Here is a 7,706-nt window from a genome sequence, read left to right on the forward strand (position 1 = left end):
ATCCTCAACTTGACCTTATAATTATATAGATTAACTATTCAATTTGCGTTGAATATATTTTCAATTAAATAGTTTACATCCCTTAAGTTGGGTAACTTTAACCAAACTCAATATGTTTTTAGTCAGCAACTATAGAATTGAGTACTCGGTCAACTCAAAGAAATTCTACGTTCACTGACCCAACTTGGTCAATACTGATTTTGAACCAAATTTACTTTGGTAATAGAGTAAAATAAGTCAACATAGGATCCATGCTAACTTTCCTTTGGTAACTGAGTGAACTTGGTCAATAGAAGATCCATGTTAACTTTCCTTTGGTAACCGAGTGAACTTGGTTAACACGGGATCCACCTCTGATGCTCGAGTGGGCTTGGTAGATACTAACTATAAACTTAGTTATAACTACAATGATTGACATACATAGGAAATTGACTTCAATTCTCAAGTGAGCTCGACAATTACTGAGATGCTTGGTAAGGCTTGACATTTTATGTAAACATCAAAGAAAAAAAACAATTGAAAGATTATTTTCAACAACCAAAATCTATATGCTCATGAAGATAATGTAGTACACCAGGTCATTGGTCAGACCCACTATAGGATAACTATATAGGTCCTATAGTGGAGTGTAAGTACTTAGCAATAGAAATCCCAAGCTATATGTGCACTAATACATTAGGGGTCAATTTGTGATGTTAATTTGCAACGGCAAGAAAAGGTAATGTGGTTTTAGCTTTTTTTTTCAATTTAAGCCCGATGTTGTCGCAATTGCAACACCAGTGGGATATAAGAGAAAAAAAAGCCAAAAACCCTCATTTGAATGAAATTGTGTGACACTGGGTTCTTCTAAAAGGAAAGGCATGCGCGCGAGAGATCACTTCAGCAGCATTGAGAGGGGCATTGTGGCAAACTCGAGGCATTCAGAGGGTTGGGCAGAGACGCGCATCAGCAAGGTGTAAGACAAATAAACCCATTACTCCTTTGTTCTCCATGTTTTTCAGGATCAAAAGCATATCCATTCATTTCAGTGTCCAAATGTTTGAGCTCCTTCAAGTCTTTCCGATCGATGGTTGGTCTGACCGCTTTCTTTAACTATGGGTTTGCTTGATGGCAGCAACCCAATTGTTGAGAAAATTTGGGGGTAACCTAGTCGCTTCTTTTTTCAAGGTGATCTGAGTTGGTTATTGCTTTAGTTCACCCTGAGGAATAATGGTAGGAGGCACAACAGCCCTGCATTGTCCTATGGATGATTCTCTTATTGAATTTGTATGGTTGCAACGGGTTTTATAATATAGCAGGTTTACAATTTTGTCTTGAGCTGCATGGTTATATATTTGCAATATCATTTTTTTCTACAAGAGCAGCAGAGATGCCAAAAGAATTGAAGTCAAATTCCTGAGTTGTGTGCCATAACCATAATACAGTGCGGTTTTTGGAAGGGAATGCAGGCTCGCAATATCATATTCTGTGTAATGGAATAAAATGCAACATATTCTTTTGGAAATAGTGCAATAGACCAGACTACAAGTGCATTGTTATATCGTGTAATTCCAATCAAAATTTTAATAGTCCAGCACATTGATAAAGTTAATTGTAATAGGCCAGCTCATTTCAAGAGTTAATTGTAATTCTCTCTTTTTGAAAGAGCCTGTAACATTATTGATCATGGCATTATATTTTATGTAAACGAAAGTTTGCAATGGTTTCCTACTATCTACCATAGTAGTAAAAATCTTCTTAGTAAAAAAAGGGCAAACCAAAAGATTCAGAAATTTTCAAACTATCACGAATCAATCAAGAAAAAATCATATTTTCAACACATGTATTGTTGCACCTGCGTTGTTGCACTTACAGCTGACATTTGACACTTGGAGTTGATTTGCACATTTCTTTGAGGTGGGTGATAACAAAGAGCTCATCAATTTTCACTTTGCTATCTTCTAGCTACAAGTCTACACCATTCTTCACTGTTTTTTATTTATACCTAATACAATTTTATTTTTCAAAATGTTTATCATTGCCACAATTTTTGACAGTTGGCTTCTTTGTATTAATGCCTATAAGGAGCCATTGGATATTGGAAGATAAAAGTTATAAATCTCAAGTAGTTTTTCTGTGAGATTTCTTTTGGATTTGGCTGTGTTACATGAAATGCTGAAGTAAGATGCACTGATTTCAACCCATTCTAATTGATTTGTATAGATTCTTATAACCAGTTCCATATATTTAATTACATTTAGACACTATCTTTTAATGCTTTATTTCAGTGTGCTACATATTCTATTTCATATTTTTGATATATGATGAAAGTATTATAACATATGGAGGAACAGTCCATGAGTGGCGTGGCTAGTTGAAATGGTTTTAGTTTCAATTTTACACCATTTGATACAAATAATCAGTTTACCAATCGACCCCTAGGTTCATTCAATTTGCAGTAAAATCTTCATTACATAGAAAATGTTCACAAAATCTATGTCAATGCTCACACATCTTCTTGGACTTATGCAAATCTATGTCAATCCTCACACATTTTCTTGGACTTACGCAGGAACTATGCTACCCTACAGCTCTTGTTAAATATGTTATCAACTTGACTTTTCTATTAAAGGCTCTCATGCTGAATTAAAAGCTAGGTAAAGAAAAAGATATTATACACTATTTTGTTGGTACCCTGTGCAGCACAACAAACTTGTTCTTACTATAAGAAAATTTTCTTTTCTTTTGTTTCATTGTAGATCTTTTGCTTGCACAGAGGTGTCTCCCCATCATTGGACACACTTGATAACATTCAAGCTTTGGATCACATACAAGAAGTGCATCTATACACATAAGTATAAACTTCTTCTTTTCCCGCAACACATATAACAACAATTTTAAGTGCTTGCAAGGTATATACTTATGAATAAATATTACATCCTAATTTAAATGTATGAAAACAATTTTCATTCCTTTTAAGCTTCATTCATCTCGAGGTGCAATTCACAAACTCAAGAATAGTGGCTTTTGTTCTTCAGGATACCTTTAGGGGAAGAGTATGTGAATGCCCCCTCGTGTCTGGAGTCCAGTTTAGAGGAGATGGCTATTTACACTGCTAAGGTTTGTTGAATCTAATTATGAATAACATTGCTTGCTATTGTTGAATCTAATCTAATGTATATTTTAACTAGACTTGTAGCTTATATGTTTTGAAATTTTTGTTAGGCCTTGTAGTTTGTATAATTTGATTGCTGGAGAGTTTCTATAGCTAAGCAAGAAGGCCGTTGCACGAGTTATAGCTGCGCGCTCGGGTATGAAAATTGTTTTTTTTTATTCTAATGTATATTTTAACTAGACTTTTAGCTTATATGTTTTGAAATTTCTTTTAGTGGCTTAATATTTTAAGGTCTCTTGAAATAAGACCTTCAGGCGGTTGGTCAAAGTTTTACAAATAATCTTAGGAATAAAGTGAAAGAAAGTATTTTTAAAATATTAAAGTATTTAGCTAGGTCTAAGAAGATTCATGTACTTTCAACAGTTTTGCTTAGTTTGTGAAAGTTGTAGATCGAAGTTTTCATAGCCTGATTTTTGCTTCTTGCAAAGAACGATCATGTCAGATAATATAAGTGAAGAACAAAACTGGGAGACAATTGCTAGATTGTGGTCTAACTTGAAAAAAAAAGGTGATGGAAAATGTTATTGTCCTTGCAATATTTGTAAGGGCTTAAACCGTAGAAGACTGCTAATCAAAATAGTTAAGAGACATTGTAGGGAGAATGGTCACATTCAAGGGAGGCATGACTATCATCCACTGGTAAGTCATTTATTATATCATTTTAACAATTTATATACATATGAAATCACTTGATGATGAGTTGATGATCATGGTTTATTTATGTTAATCAATTTTATATAGGTTGATCTTCCCAGGGAAGTACATGATATGAACCACAACAATTCGAAGAATATGGTTTTCTAAGTGGAGGAACATGGAGGTGCAAATATCCAAGGTGAAGATAATGATCCCATGGAAGATGATGATCATGCACCAGAAAACACAATTGAAGAGGATGGTATAAATACATTGATCCATGACACATCTAGTCCAAGCATATCTGATCATGATGATGATGATAGCCTTGATGTACCTCTACTTCAGAAGGCATACGAGCCCCTATACAAAGACTCCCAAACAACTCTTCTCTCTGCTGTATTGTTGTTGTTGAACTTGAAGGTTATGAATGGTTTATCCAACATAACAATGTCACGTATGTTAAGGTATGTCATATATGTCTTTATAGTTAACAAAGGGTGAATAATGTACCACTAATATTATTTATATTAAAAACTTATATTTTTTATTGTAGATTGATAGGTGAGTTTCTGTTACCATCATCAAATATTCTACCTCTCTCATATCAAGAATTAACTGTTGTTATGAAAGATATTGGAATGGAGTATGAAGCAATACATGCTTGTCCCAATGATCATATTATATATTATAAAGAACATGAATTTGCAACACAATGCCCTATATGTCATACGAGTAGATATCAAACAGATCGACTAACAACAAAGGTGCCTAAAAAGGTTCTTCGTTACATCCCCTTTATTCCACGGATGCGACAATTATTCAGGTGTAGTAGCTTGGCTCAATTTATGGATTATCATGCATGCAACAGAAATCGAGATGACATTATTTGAATCCTTGCAGATGAGTCAGCATTTATGCACATAGAAGAAAAGTGGCAACACTTCAAAGAAGAACCTCGTAATCTCAAGCTTTCATTGGCAGCGGACGGTGTCAATCCATTTGGAGAGATGAGATCTATTTACTCGGTGTGGCCTATTTTTGTTATCAACAATCAAATTCCTCCATGGATGTCAATAAAGAGGGAGCACATTATGTTAACAATGATTTTTCCAGGTATCTTATCATTTGATAGTTATTAATTTACATGTACTTACAAATCTTGCAGTAAAACGGTCACAATAATTATGTAATGTTACTATTCATTCAAGTAGGTAAATATCAAGTAAAAGATATGAATGTATATATTGAGCCTCTTATCGATGAGTTGGTGGAGTTATGGAATGGTGTCACTATGTATGACGTGTCTAGACCAATAGGACAAAGACAATTTCAATTCCATGCAATACTTGCATGGACAATACATGATGCCCCAGGGCTAACACATTTTTGTGGTATGTTATAGTGAATTCAAGTTGCGCACAATAATTCTAATTATAAAAATTAACATATTTAATAATCCAATTACATCATTATCTTGTAGGTCTTCAAACAAAGGGAAAATTTGCATGTCCAGTTTGTGGTCCAAAGATGAAATCTTGTCATTCAAAAAGTTTAGGAAAGCAGGTGTTTGATGAGTGTAGACACTTCCTCCATAGGAATCACAAGTATCGAAGTATAGAAAAACCTCTTTTCAATGGGAAAGAAGAGACTACATCAAAGCCACAAAGAATGACACCTCGCCTATGGAAGTTGGAATATAATAGAATTAATCATCGAGGTAATGCCGTTCCACCTAATGGTTTATGTTTGTAATTTATATATTTCTATTGTGATTTTTGTTGACTAATTGTGTAATTGATGATCACGAAGGTCGTCAAGGAAATACTAACAACCTTCCAAAGGGACTAAAAAACTATCCCAGATAATTTAGTAGGTTGCCCTACTACGAGCACTTACAAATTGTGCATTTGTTTGATACTATGCATATTGGAAAGAATATAACAGAGACATTGTGGAAAATATTGGATGGAAGGCATGACAAAGAAAAAATTGTCAAAATTTGTAATGACATACATGAATCCAATCATGCATTGAAAAATTTCATTCACTCAAATAGCAATAGAGATCAGATTAATATAAGTGCCCTTCCATGGTTATTAACGGAGCAGCAAAGTGATGCCATAAAAGAAGTCATACGAAAAATTTGATTTCCCACAGGATTTGCTGCGAACATAAACAATCTCATATAAAAAAAAAGTGAATTTGGGCTAGGGCTCAAAATGCATGATTGGCATACTTTCATCAAGGTAACTTATGTTCTTCTGTATTTACAATATATTCATAAACTACGTGTATTGTTTGTTATGTTATGTTAGAAAACAATGAAATGATTGGTTTATAATTACTGCAGTACGTGCTTCCTCTATCTCTCCCAGAGCACTTCAAAAATAACATCAAACAAGTGATATACGATCTTGGAAAATATATGAGGTAAGCAGTAATATCTGTTCAATTTGTTGTATATATTTATTATATTCGTGATTTGTTTTTCTTGCTATGTAATCTATTGTATATTATTTTGTAAAGTCTCATATCTATATATTTTTTGTGACTTGAATCTCTTAATGTAGGTGGTTGTCATCTAAAGAAATCCATAAAGAAGATATAAACTATTGGAAGAGAAGAATTCCTCATTTACTGTGTGAAATGCAAAAGTGTCTACCTCCAACTTTTTTCAATGCACAGGAACACTACCTCATACACCTAGTTGAGAAGATTAAGTTGTGTGGACCTATACACACTCAGTCAATGTGGATGGTTGAGAGGCATTTGAAATCTTTGAAGGCTTTGGTTCAACAAAGAGCACATCTTGAGGGTTCTATGGTAGAGGGATATATGGTATACCAAACTATGGTGTACATTATTGAATATCTTCCTAAGTTTGCATCAAATATCCATGTAGATCACGTTTGGGATCTCGAGCCTTTTAAAAAATTAGAAGGGGAGTACTTGATGGGGAAAGGTACATTGAGGAAAGTGAGAGGTAATAAATTATAAGATGTTATTGTAATATATTATTTCTTAATCTTCAAAATAAATCGGTTATAAGTTGTCTATTTTTTTTTTGTACAGGTGCTCGAGAGTGGGATGCACTACATTTGTATATTGCAAATAATCTTGATTGGATGATAGTATGGATTGAACTATGTCAACATTCTGGTCACACATTAACATGGGAAGGTGTAGTTCATTGGTTAAAGAAGCTCATCATAATGGAGATTCCAATGTTACACAAAGGGAAATAGATTTAGCATGTGGTTCAAGAGATTTCCAGGTACGTACAAATTTATTAATCACCCATATGTTTATCAACTCACGATACAATAATTTTGATATGTTTCAAATATTATTGCAGGTTAAACACCACAAGGCTATGTTCTGTAATGGTCCAAAATTTCACATCAAAGTGTTGGATGACATGAAGAAAACTTGTGATTCAAGAATAACTACAGTCTTTCAAGTGACTAATATTTCATCTAGAAATGACTTACATCCTCAAGAGTCTGAAAATCAATACTATGGCATTTTGGATGAGATACTTGAGTGTGACTTTAGTTCCTTCAAATTAGTACTCTTCATTGTCAAATGGTACAGGCTACAACTTAATCCAAATGATCCTGATAGAACTGTTATTGAACATGATAATGGATTTACAATGGTTAATACAAGGTCGTTTGAGCTAGTTGGGGATGAGCCTTATGTTCTTCTAAGCCAATGTGAGTAGGTATTTTACTTAGCGGTTCCACATAAACTGGGTTGGTCATTTGTTGTTAGACATGAACCGAGAGGAAGGCCAATAAAGTATAATGCGATGGAAGAAGAAGATATCGAAGAAGTAGAAGATGATGTAGATGGTGATCACGATCGACAGTTATTGGATGATGTTCCTGACACAAATTTTCATGAAGAAGAA

This window comes from Cupressus sempervirens, chromosome 8 (assembly GCF_028749045.1).
Source record: "Cupressus sempervirens isolate cs-2001-9-10 chromosome 8, ASM2874904v1, whole genome shotgun sequence".
Classification (NCBI taxonomy): domain Eukaryota; kingdom Viridiplantae; phylum Streptophyta; class Pinopsida; order Cupressales; family Cupressaceae; genus Cupressus; species Cupressus sempervirens.